Source organism: Fundulus heteroclitus, chromosome 9, assembly GCF_011125445.2.
Source record: "Fundulus heteroclitus isolate FHET01 chromosome 9, MU-UCD_Fhet_4.1, whole genome shotgun sequence".
Taxonomy (NCBI): Eukaryota; Metazoa; Chordata; class Actinopteri; order Cyprinodontiformes; family Fundulidae; genus Fundulus; species Fundulus heteroclitus.
In genome coordinates, this window is record NC_046369.1 from 27,901,279 (window position 1) to 27,914,403 (window position 13,125).

The following is a 13,125-nucleotide window of genomic DNA, read 5'->3' on the forward strand; positions in this document are numbered from 1 at the left end:
GTTAGCACTAACGGTTAGCATGTGCCAGAGCCCGTCTGAGCACAGCTTACCTTTGAACGAGTTGCTGTGTTCCCACTGTTTGCTACCGGCGCCCACCGGCGTAAATACGGTAAATACAACTTAATTTTGCACTGGTCATTGTTCTGCTTAAATAATTAAAGCAGCGAGCGGCGTCGATCGGCCCTGCAGTCAAGCGCCTTCGCGCACAGCCGGCGGCCGGCCGTCAGCCACCGCAGAAGCATGCGACACATTTGCCTCGGATTGTTTACATTTTTACCATCTTATTAAAACTCACCCGTCCACGTATGATGGCGATTTCCTTGATGTAGATAACTTCGACATCTCGTTCCCAACCAGATGTGAACTGGTTGTGAGCCTCTAGATCCTTGTAAGCTCTCATTTCCTCAAGAGTGTGCAGAGGGTTTTCACCGAACACCAGGTAATGCACTATGTCGCCGTGCTCTACATTTGGCCAATCATCTGGATTACGGCTAAACAAGGCACCGTGGAGGGCATAGGGGTCCATATGGTCGATCACGGAACATTTCCTCAGATAAACGTCCTTATCTGGTCGCTCTAGCGTGCTGGCGTACTTATCCATTCGCAATACGAAAATATGTGTACGACAACTAGAGATAAGGAAGTGTGCCACCCAATATGGCGGACCGGAAGTTGGCCAGTGACGTCAGTGAGAACCCCCTATTTATCTGGATGTGTATCATATCGGGAACAAAGGAATACCCAATCCTAAAGCACTGAATCAATTTCGAAGCATGTTTGAGGACTGTTTTGGAAGAAGCTGGAGTGTCCAGAGAAAGACCAAGAATGCACAGGCAGAGCATATCAACTCTCCAGAGAAAAACACTGGGCAGGATTCAAACCCTGCACCTTCTTGATGAGGCACCATGCAGGCCCCATCCCCGAACGAGACCATGGAGAGCATGGAATAAAAATTATGGAGATGGCAAGATTAGTAAAATTGGATCCAGTTGAAACAAAAATCTTTTTTCTCCCTTTTTCCTAATGAGGCCTTGTAGCGTTTTAATATTTATATGGTCGCTTAAGCCGCAAGTGAAAATGTAAAATCAAACAGGATTGTATCATGGACAAGAAAAACTAGTAAAACCACACAAGCCTCTGTGCCAAATGTATGCAGACAGGACGGGGAGGAAAGCCAGGAAAACCTCGGCAGACGGTTAACATCCACGTTTTTCTACATCTGATTTTCTGCCTCCTTGAATGAAGGTGTCTCAGAAAACAACTTTTTTTCCGAAACAGCATCAGCATTCCTAACTTCTGACCAAAGGGACAGTCACACACAATCACATGAGTTGCTCTACATTTACCTTTATTGTGTTATGTGTTTTCATTGAGGTTTCTGGTGTAGTGTAATTCATTGCTGTTCTTGTTCTCTATTATTGTATTTTACTCTAACCTTATATGGAATAATAGCTTCCTGTGTGTGTGTGTGTGTGTGTGTGTGTGTGTGTGTGTGTGTGTTTAAGCTTCTGTCTGTTTTGGTCAGAGTTAGGAGGTTCAGGAAAAGTCTATCTCCACCTCAACAGAGTCAGAAACTTGGGTGAAGGTAAAGCATGCGTGAATTCCTACACCTGCGCAATGTACTCAAATGGTTGTCGTTATTTTTTTTAACTCTATTACACAAGCGTCACAGCAGAGTTCGCGCGTACTTGTCATTCAACCCGTGAGTGTTTCTGGAACGCTGATAAGACTCCCCATGTGTAAAAGCCTGTCCTCGGTCTTCATGGGAAATCAATTTGTCACTCTTATATGTGACCAGCCTTTATATCCCTCAGTTCCTCCTACAGCCATCATCCTGCGTACACAGAGATGTTACTACGAGCCTTACAACACACACACACACACTGAGCACATTTACAACCTCCCTCCGGTAAATCTAACGTATATAAACCACATTCATGCATATTCATTCACCGTGCCTGGAATTGAGGGTGAAGAGTAAATTAGAAAGAGGTACAAAAAAGATGAAGCATTTTGAAGATGGTGGCAGGTGAGAATATGTGCTGAAGAGGAAAGAAAAAAAGAAAAACTGGGAAAAAAAAGTCCTTGCAACTCAGCCAGAAGCTCATTAATTTAGGGATGGCTCAGTACAAAGAAAGATACCGGACACACACACACACACACACACACACACTCACACACGGCATGCAGCTCATTCACATTCAGCTCCGCAGTCAGTATGTCCTTTACTTCTCATTGTCCTGAGGAGTGAGGGGAGCAGGAAGTGTCCACCCTGATTGAAAACTAAAAAATTAAACGCTGCACACATTCCTTTCTTTAATGAAAGCCGTATAACTTCCCTCTCGAGGAGATTCTGTTTGTGCTTGGCTGAAATTGTATCCGAGGGTGCCCGGGTGTGTACGTTTTGTGTCTCTTTGTATTCGTGTCGTTTATCCAACGAACGGGAAAGTCTCTCGGACAGCTGCAGGTCCAGCAGCACTAATCAGCACCAAATCGTTTGGCCTTTTAGCTCCGGTATGGAAGCACACATGACACAAACGAGCGGAGGGGTATAGCCAACCCTAATGCTGATTGAAGACTCCATGGGCAGGGAGGAATTAATGAGGCATGCGAACACAGGCTGTGCCAGCCAATCATAGCCTGTTAAGAGCTCCTCAGCTGCGGACAAACTGTGACAAACTGCAACCCATCAATCACAAAGACACGTCTTCTGTCACTTGCACACTTACTGTCACATTCAGCGTGGTGCCTGACTCACTAGAGTCACCTCGCTGAGTCAGTTTCCCTAAAACAAGCGACTTTAATGTCTTAAAGTTAGGGTGAAACCACAGCAGTCTGAAAGTCAATTTTGCACACATTTTGCACACGGGGCAATGTATCATTATCTTCTTCTTTTTTTTTTTGTTGAACCTTTATTTAAAACTGGTTGTCTTACTGAGATCCAAGCTCTCAATTACAAGAGACGCCTGTTTCTAATGGCAGGATAGTATAAGTCAAGAAACAGGAGCCAAAAATCAATCAACAAGCAAACCTCTAGAGCTTGGAGGATTTGTTATTAGAGGAAACTAATGACAGACTGAATGGGCTATCCTGAGTGGAGCTGCTTGGCAGAATTGGCTCTTTCCATCTATCTTTCTTCATAAACCATTGCGATACAAAGATGGTGGAATTCAGTAAGCAGTGCCATCTCCTCTAATTTCCACATCATTCATGAAGCCTACATTTGCTTTTTTTCTGCACTGGATTTGCAAAGCCGACAGAAGGATGTGTGCAAACACCCAAGAACACTCATCAAGCACCACACATGGAAGCAGATTTCTTGTGTGTGGTCGGAAGTTGACCTCTCTTGAGCCAGCTGATTAGAAAATCGGGCCGTTAATCGATTAATAATAATAAAAGTCTAAACAATTAATCACGCATCTGTTGAAAAATGAATCGTGAGTATTTGTGATTACTCGCATTTAGAGTCAGCTTATAATGAAGGCATTTTAAGACATGATGTAAGTCATCAGTTCAATAAAAGTGGCTATTGTTGTGATACACAGTGATTTCTCGCTGTAAAGCGTGTGCAGCGCAAGGCAGATGTTTATATGGAAAGAGTCTCGGCAGCTGCTGTCATGTCTGGAGAACTGTCTGTCCCAAGCGTTGTAAATGTTTTTCTATCGTCCCTTCTTGTGTGGCAGCCTGGATGTGCTGCACACATGCATCTGAATTACTCATAGTTAACGCAAAAAGAGTGCAGGCACCGGTTGAGCTGTGACACCCAGATCACATGCGAGAGCGACACATGGCGTTCTCTCTAGCAGGCTTTGCTTTGATGTCTGTCTTGTTCACGACCTCTCTATTTTGGACGTCACGGCTCGCTGTAATGTCCAAATTTTGTTTTGATGTTTAGAACATTGGTTTGAGAATGAATCTTATTTGTAAAAAAAAAAAATAGCAGGCAGACAAAAATAGAGGGAAATGCTAATTTTACTTTCTCTGAAATGTGTGCTCAATGTCTCATTTAAAGAGGGCAAACTGCCTCTTTATGTTTTAATGACAGATCCATCTTTGTACCTAGTTTCTAAACGGGGAAACACAAACTCAGGTTTGCCCACATTTAGCTCCCGCAAATAGCTAAATAAATTTTCTAAGTCCTGTAGAGAAATTGCTGTGCTTTGAAAACCAAGGTGCAACCTTACAGTTCTCACATTTTTTGACACACTTAAGTGCTTCAGACTAGTTTATCTGAATTTTTGACATCAGAGTAAGTCTGTGAAAATACAAAATGCAATTTCGAAAATATGATTTGTTTTATTTAAGGAAAAAGATAGCCAGACAAACCTGGCCCAGTGTTAAAATACAATTTATTCCATTGTTAAGTAATGAATCAATGGTGATTAACCAGATATTTTGGAGTAAAATTTCATTAGCCACACCCAGAACTGCGAGAGCTATAGAAATCACAAAAAACAAATAAACAGTAAGACTAATTAAAAGTCAAAAGATCTCAAAGAGCAACACACCATGGCCAAGAAATTGAAGTCCAGAAGAGAAACAAAGTCGTTGACATGTTTCAGTCTGGAAAGGGGTTTCTAAAGCTATTTCTAAGGCTTTGCAACTCCAGCAAACAACTGAGAGCCATTATCCATGAATGGACAAAAACAAGTAACCTGTGAACCTGGTGAGTGACCGGCCTACCACAATTACTCTGAAAACACGGAAACAACTCACCCAAGAGGTCACAAAAGAACTCAGAGCAACATCTAAACACCTGGAAACTCTTGAGCTCCATGGCTTTTGAGAAAAATATTCAGTGGACTGAAAGGAAAAAAGATGTTCAAAGGTGTTCAAACAACCTGTTAGATCTTCGTTAAAAACTACATATCTTTTCAGAAAAAAAGTCATTGCTACAATCAGACATGGTGATGGTGATGCAGGACGAGTCAATGTAACTGATGGAGTCATAAATTCTGATGCCAGGAAAAATTACTAAAGGAAAATATCACGCTAACCGCTTCCGTCGTTAAGCTCAAGTTCCTTTGGGTGATGCACACCAACAAGTCCAACTATGAATGGGTCAAAAAACACATTTCTTGTTATCATAAATGCTTGATGACACAACCGGGGTGGCATAACCAGTAATTAAGTTTAGGGGGCAATTACTTTCTCACAAAGGGCCAGGATGGTTTGGATAGATTTTGCCCTTTAAAGGGGACATATCATGCTTTTCACATTGAAATCATTCAGTTGTGTACTATATAAAGTGGAACTGCAGTGCTTTGGTCTCAATTCCTTCTTAATTTACCCTCATGCTTCCCCTTTTTACCCCTGTTCTGAGGTGCTTCTAAGAGCAACTAGTTTTGGTGCTGTCTCTTTAAATCTAAAGGAGGCAGTTCACACCCTGCCCCCCCCCTCCCCCTCCCCCCTCCAGGTTGCAGAGCTCTCCACTCCAGCCCATTCGGCCATTTTTGCAGGATGCTGGGGGACAACCGATGACTGATCCACCTATAGCTTCCTTCAGCTTGGACTACAAAATCTCTCAGAGAAACAAAAATGGCTGATTCGTGAAATTGCTAATAGACAACAGAAAAAAAACAAAAAAAAACTGAACGGCTTGAAAAACAGGAGCAAAAAGAATATAAAGATATCTACATAGCTCTTGGACTGCATTTGACTTTTCTGCATTTCTGGAGGGTCCAAGTACAAAACAAAATGTATTTAAGATCTAAAAATGTGGACATGTCACCATTAATAAATGAAATGAAAAAATCCCATTTTGTATTTACTTATTATTTATTGTTATTTCCTTGTTAGGGAAACCTGTCAGATGATCTGAAACTTTTAGGTGTGACTAAAAAGAAAAAAAAAAACCTGACGAAATCTGAAAGGAGATGAATTTTCATGGTACTGTATTTTTACCATATGCGAGAAACAGTATCTTTTTGTATACCACAATAAAAACCAACTACACCGCGCCGCCTCCTGCCCTTCTCCTGCCTTTGACCTCATTGTGCAGATCTGTGGACACTTTAGTGAGGCTGGTGTGGTGAAACGATATTAATAGCTTCAAACTCATGAATCTTTCAGACAGAATCACATGAGCTGATATGAGACGAGTCGGTCTCAGAGGATGAATTAGTTAATGCAGAAACACAGCAGGGGAGATTTCTCATAGCCTCTTCTAACACGAGTTGTGCATTAGCTCCATATATATATATAGTCTCTGGTACATATTGATTTTTATGTATGATAGGCCAAAACAGGTGCCAGGTGCACGAGGTCAGCTCTGTGAGCGACAGACAGCGGGATAGAAGTAGAATATCTTTTGCTGGCACTATAGTAAGTAGATTTGGCAATTGGGATGTGCAGTTGAGTGAATGTAGGGGCTGGGATAAGTTTACTTTTATGCATGAGTACTGAGACATGTCTGCATGAATAATCGTATTGGCCTTTGACAGGGAAATAGTGTGCAAGAGGAAGAAACGGGGAACAGAGCCAGAAAGAGAGGCGTCGAGGGGGGAAAGGTTAGAGGCTGGAAGGAAATGAAATGTGTTATTTTGGAGAGATGCTGAGGTGGCTTCAAGCTTGCATTCAGCACTATGTCGGCTATCCTGAGCAGTTTCAATATTCTCCATTATCATAGCTGCTGCTGATGTCAAATAGCATTGGGATGTCCTGGACGTTTCACAGGAGAAGAGGGTGTTTAAAAAAAACCCTTTCTTCTCCAGTGTCCTGTCTAGCAATGTGGCAATAAGAATTGATATCTTAATGCCAAATAGAGCTCGACAGATTTTGCTTTCACAAGTGGAGCAAAAAACAGCTTTCGCCATAATGCTCCGCTTGATTTATGCATGTAAATAGCTTTATTGTGATTCCTGCAGGGAGAATTTCAAATTATATGGACACTACAATGGGAAAGTAGGGGAGTAAAAGAAAAACAAGAAGAGAAAAAAAAAAGAAAGAGAAGAGGTGAAAGAAAGAAGAGATAAAAGGAAGAGAATGATAAAACGTCCTCTGTCTGCTCCATCACCTGGAAAGAGACGCAAAAAGAACAGCACAACCAACAGACATAAAGCAACAGATACAATCGTGTAACACCTTGATACCATTGCTAAATCATATGTATTATTATTTAAGCTGACATGTGTAATGTGATACCTGAAAAAAGAAAGTAAAAGAAAATAAATAAATAAATTATAGCCTTTCTGTATATAAGTGAACATTTAATAGAAAAGAAGAAGAAAAAATAATAAATAAATAAATAAAAAACCTTTGTCTGAGATGTAGAAAAACATATATTAAAAATAAATTCATTACCACAGCAGCACAGTCTAATAACCTCATATAAAGACATCTAGAAAATTCAATTTAAGGACATTGTTTCAGTACAAAGAAAGAAATCCTACTCAAATAACTGTTTTTACCAAAGTCACTGGTGCAACAGTTATTGGTACCACTGCTGTCAGTCCTTCATAAAGCTCCATTTAGCCAACAGGGCAGCACTTTGTCTTCTATAACATCTCACAAGGTTGGAGCAAACAGAGAGGGGATCATACGCCATTCCTCTTTTCAAAATCTCTCTAGAATCACCTAAAGCCCTGGCTCTTATCCTTGCAGTCCAAGGTCTTACGCTCGCTTGTCTTCAGTTAACTCCCTGGGTCCCCCCCTTGTTCTTGAAATAAGGTTGATTTTATGTCCGGTGAACCATTTATGATTTAGTTACGGTGTTTCCAGTTATCTTTCCGAAACACACAGCATCAACATGTTTTAAAGGTTTTTATTTATTTAAAATCTAGCATTTTAACAAGTTCATTGGTCCCCGGACGTTTGGAAAAGAAACGAGCTTGGGGCATCCATCCTTTTTTTTTAACGACCAAGTCACATAAAGTTCTGTCTTAATCTTATCAGTCCAAATGACCGAAAGGAGACACAGATTAGCAAACTCCCCCATGTTTACATTTCTGATGGTAGGAAAGAAAAGTATTTTTTTTGGGATCACTATAAAACAACTGGTTTACCAAGTCTGTAGCATCTAATGGTTTCTTGGGAGACTTGGTGACCCCAGGATGCCACTCTAAATAAACAACAAGCTTCAGGGTTTTCTCTCCTCTACTCCTCAATTTGCATGGCAGTAACATAAATACAAGCATTTGTTCAGCCCTAAGCAAGATAAAAGTAGCTTCAAATAAATTCTTATCATAGGAATGTTTTAGGCACGTAAGAAGGAATTACTAATGATTTTTGTAAAACCGGTATTTGGTAAATGGTATTTTTTCTTTCAAGTTTGACATCACACAATGGCAATAAATGATGAATTTATTTTATGGCTTTTTGCTTATCTTTAGCAGGAGGGCCAATTAACATGGAATGCGCCGTGAATGGGATAGCGCATTGATAAAAAGAAAAAAAACACGAAGGTGAAATAAAGTGGCAACTCAGGTGGAAGTATGAAAATTGGATCTGAGAAATCAATTTAAGGAAAGGAAAGGAAAATTCACTTTTGATAAACTAAAGATACAGAGCTGGCAGGGGACAGAGAAAAGAAGTTGGAGAGGTGAATCAGATCTAATCAGCAGGATTGGAAGAGAGGAAAGAGAATGTGTAAAGTTGCAGAGTGAAAAGCAGCAAACTTTCTACCAAGGAAAAAGCCATGCGAGGACCTGGACACATATACTGCTTTAGATGTTGATATCCAGTTTTTTTATTTTTTTTATTGCTCAAATAAAAGTCTAAATTCATACCTTCCGTGAACTGCATCTCTACCACCATTGTTTTAAAACTTGAAAAAATTTTTTTTTCAAATAATTTAAATAATCTTTTAAATGTAAGTAAAAGTACATGTTAAAATAAAACTAAACATCTTTCTGCAATGGATGAACATAATCCTGCCTAGAGGCACTATTACTTACTGATTCTAGCTGTGCACCTTCTGTACAAATCTGTTACTCCACTATAACTAAGTTATTGCATCTGATTAAAAAACTGTTAGTTTGTTTGTGAATGCAAATAAATAGGATTCTTTTGGGTTGCTCTTCCAGAGTGCTGAATTAATGTGTTTATAGCGCTTATTATGTTTCAGTAGCCTTTATCCTTCACAGCTATGAAGTTAGCAATGTCTAATTCAAAACAGAAACTAAAATAAAGTAATACATATTTTAAAGATTACATAATTTTTTTTTTTTACATCCACGTGGTTGCGTCTGTGTTTGTTTTTTTCTAAAAAGAGGGAGAAAAAACATCAGGGTGAGTAGGAAACCCACACGTGAGAGATGTGAAGGAAACAGGAGTTGAGTAATGGAAACCAGGAGCAGAGTTAGCAAAGTAATTTTCTCCGTGTAACAGGATCAATTACCATCTTGACCTCACTCCACGGACTGAATTTGAAATCCAAAACAAACACTTTATCTAACAGCAATTTATTTTGATTCTGTCTTGAGCAGTCACGGAAAAAAAACAACAGCTATTAGCGGTTTCTAATATTATAAATGTTGACGGTCATCTCCCTGCGTATAAACAGCTGAAGGCATGAATTTATTTACCCGCCGGCTCTCCATCTCTCGCTTAACTTGTGGACAGATGGGCTGATTGAGGTCTTTCAGCAGTTGACCATAAATTATTTGCCCAACTCTTGTTCCATTTAGAATCAAAGCGATTTGCTGACCCACACAAAGAGATAGATGAGACAGGTTAATACGTTTTTTCCCACAGAAATCCATGTTTGAACTGAACATGAACAGGTGCTTGTGGATAAGTGAAAAACAGAGAACCCTTATTATCACTTTGTGGGTTTTTGAATCTAAGATCTTGTCCTGGAAGTCTTGGAGCTTTATTACTGAACGTTTTCTACTGTTGCCGATTTTTCTCATTGTTGATGATTTAAAGGATCATTCCTTCACAGTACCAGAAGGAACAAATTCTTCTAATACAGGAGTGAATGTTGAACAGTTAGTTCAGCCGTTGCCAGCGGCGGGTTTTGACTTTGGGTAACATGACTACCCACTCAGGGTTCCCTACTGACAAGGCGTGGTACAAGTACCTAAAAACAAGCAACAAAGCTAGCCAACTGTCAGGGTTGTATCCCAAAAATTGCTCTATCCCTTGTTTGCTTGTCCATTCAATGGGGAATTATCCCCGCACTGCACATTTTTCTTAATTGTTTTTGAAAATTTAGCGTGTTCGTCTCCGTGTAGCCGAGGCCTTAGAAAACATGCACTGCAGTTGGATTATGATGCTGAAGAAAGCATCTTGGTCATGCTTTTTAATTTGCTCCTAAATTAAAGTGTTATTTCTGTGTTTTTATGGATCCAGGTTGGTCATTTCTAGTTTAGGACCTAAACCACTTGCTGGTATTGAACCTAGTTGGTTTTATTTAGAGTGAAACGATTTAAAACACAGTTTGAGATCATTAAAACTCTTTTTAATCATTAAAAAAATAATAATAAAATAACATAAAAAGAGCATTTTCCATATTGCAGGACAGACCGGGAACAATCATTAGACACCGATGACTAAGCAGTGATATATTAACTGTACTGTAACTGCTTGCCTGCCTAAATACCACTGGCTGTTGCTACAGATGGTTTTATATAAAGTGTCATACCAGGTTTAGTTTGGACAATGTTCGTGTTTGTCACACAGCACAGCAGAAAAATAAGTGCACATGTTTAAAGGATAGCAAGTGCATAACTCCACAACAGCAGGAAAATGAATTACCCTCCTGTCTTAAAGGGACAGTGTGTAACTAATTTGGCTTTTAATTGGCAAAAATCAAGTATTGATTGTATAAATACATATTCTGGCAAAGTCTAATAATCTCACATCGGAAATGAAAGCCTCATAACTTAGAATTAGTAGTTTATAAATACACAGGTGTTGGTGCACCCGCTGGGAGGCGCCATGCTGTGTCCCTATTTCTGATTTCAGAAGACGGAAGGGGACAAAATTGTCAGCATTATGCATTTTCCCTGTCTGTCTTCTATATGAGGACGCGCTGTCTGTGGAGGAGGAGTATAAACAAGCAAAGACGACCGTAGATCATTCTATTTGCCGTTTTCTGTTGAAATGGAGCACTATACTCTTTGCGAGAGGGAAGAGAAAGTAACCAAGAAAAGAAGAAAAAGTAACCAAGAAAAGAAGGAAAAGTAACCAAGAAAAGAAGAAATTAGTAATAACCAGGAGAAATTAGTCTATATTAGTGTAGTTAGTAATAACCAGATGGAGTGGAGATAATTCTGAGGGACAGCGGACTCAGAACTGATGCGGAGGTTTCAGGCTTTCTGCTGGACAGGGATGTTAATTTAATATAAGAGTGAAGTTTATTTTTGGCGTTGTTAGAAACAGGGCAGTGTCGTCCATCAACTGCTCGGTCCCCCCTGGTAGAAACAGATCATTTTGCTCGCCTCTATCTCCCCGACGTCACTCTCTCTCCCCCGAGACTGACGAACGGTGTGTATGTACAGTAGGTAGAAGGGTCGGCCGGCCCATTCACTGTCTGTAATACAGCAGGAAGACCGGCTGTGTCTCTTTACTGGTGTTTATAGTCACTTATTTTAGAGCTCAAATAAGCGACTGTACGTTCAGAAACGAGCCAAAAAAACACAGTCGCAAAAGCAACTTTACAAAAACAAGCAGACTTGGCAACAGTGGCAAAACCATTTCACATGATGACCATAGCTATTAGCAGTAGCTAATATACATGGAGGACATGTTTACATTGTCACACTTATTATACTCCAAGGCTTCCGTAGTGGCTATGATGGCAAAGTTGTATGTAATTCATTCAACGCACCACTAGATGGTGCACCAGTGTGAAAATCTTACACTCTGGGGCTTTAAGAATCACTCAATTTGAGAACTGCACACTATCTTCTCTGATTTAAACAAAGCATGATGTTTCTTTTGTAAGCACACAAATGCACCAAAGTCATTAAATATGCAAACTGAAGGACCTGTAAATGAAATGATAACCTTCAGATTTCTGGATAACTGCCTTTCGAACAGCAGCATTTCTTTAGGTAAACATAGATTTGGTATCAGTTATTATGGGGGAAAAGAAACCCCAAATGGCACAATTCCTTTTTGAAACTGTGTATTGTTAACAGTTTAAACACTTTCCTCCGATACAATTAAGAATTATGCAACCTTTCGAAAGAAAAAGAGCGACACAAATGGATTGTGTTGCAAGGGAAAAGTGCTCTTTGAGCCAGAGCAGCTGTCTTTACACAAAACCGCTGCACATAGATATAGCTATTTATAGTTGCTGTGACATTTGTTTTAATTATTTATAGCACTCGCAGAAAAAAAAAATCACATCTAAAGAAACTGTGGCACTAGCTGCTGTGTACCTGTCCTATACATCATGAGCTGGAAACACCCGAACAGCACAGTTTTTTTGCAGGGCTAAAAGCAAAACAAGTAAAAATGTTAAGCATGCACAGTTTTCTCGTGGCTTCAAGCTCCTACTAAGACTTCAAGCTTAAAAGGTGAATATTATTTTCATTGTTTGTGTAAAACAAACCAGGACTCAGAATTAATTAATTTCCTGTCAAACCAGGCGAGGGTAGGCTGCAGAGAAACCAACCCTCTAGTAGTGGTAAAAATGGTAACTTCTTCTGTTCAGTTTAGTTGTATTTTGCTCAGATGTATACTGCCATTGCTGTTTATGTTATTCTACACTATTTCTGTATTACCAGCTCCTGTTTCCATTACTGATTTGTGTTTGGCTTTTTCTAAAGGTGCTACTATTGCCTCTCATGCTCTGCAAGAGGAAATTATTTACCTTCAGTTAGATCAGGCATGTGGAACATTTTAGTCAGTGGGATAAAATCTGCTAGTTATGTTAGAGCAAGCTATGCTCAAGTTATAATATATAAGATTTATTACTGCTTTTGTCCTGACCATAAAATAAAATAATTGTAACACAAAGAAATTGTGTATACTGCACTACACGAATGATAACCACACAGGGCCATAAACATTTAGCTCCATTAATTTTCCATTAAATTTCCAAAGGTTCCCTACACAGGACAGGAACCACCCAATGATCTACTGGATCTCCAAGACCATCCAAGTGTCAATGGATTAAAGGGAATTTAGAGAACCTTAAATCAGATTGAAGGCAATAATGACCCTTCAGGACAA

General features: G+C 39.7%; 1 protein-coding gene across 1 annotated transcript in view; it reads right to left on the bottom strand.

The window, feature by feature from the left end:
* Positions 1-13,125, bottom strand: part of ncanb (neurocan b) — a gene marked incomplete at its 5' end in the record, with an annotated part of 192,595 nt that overhangs the window by 55,852 nt on the left and 123,618 nt on the right.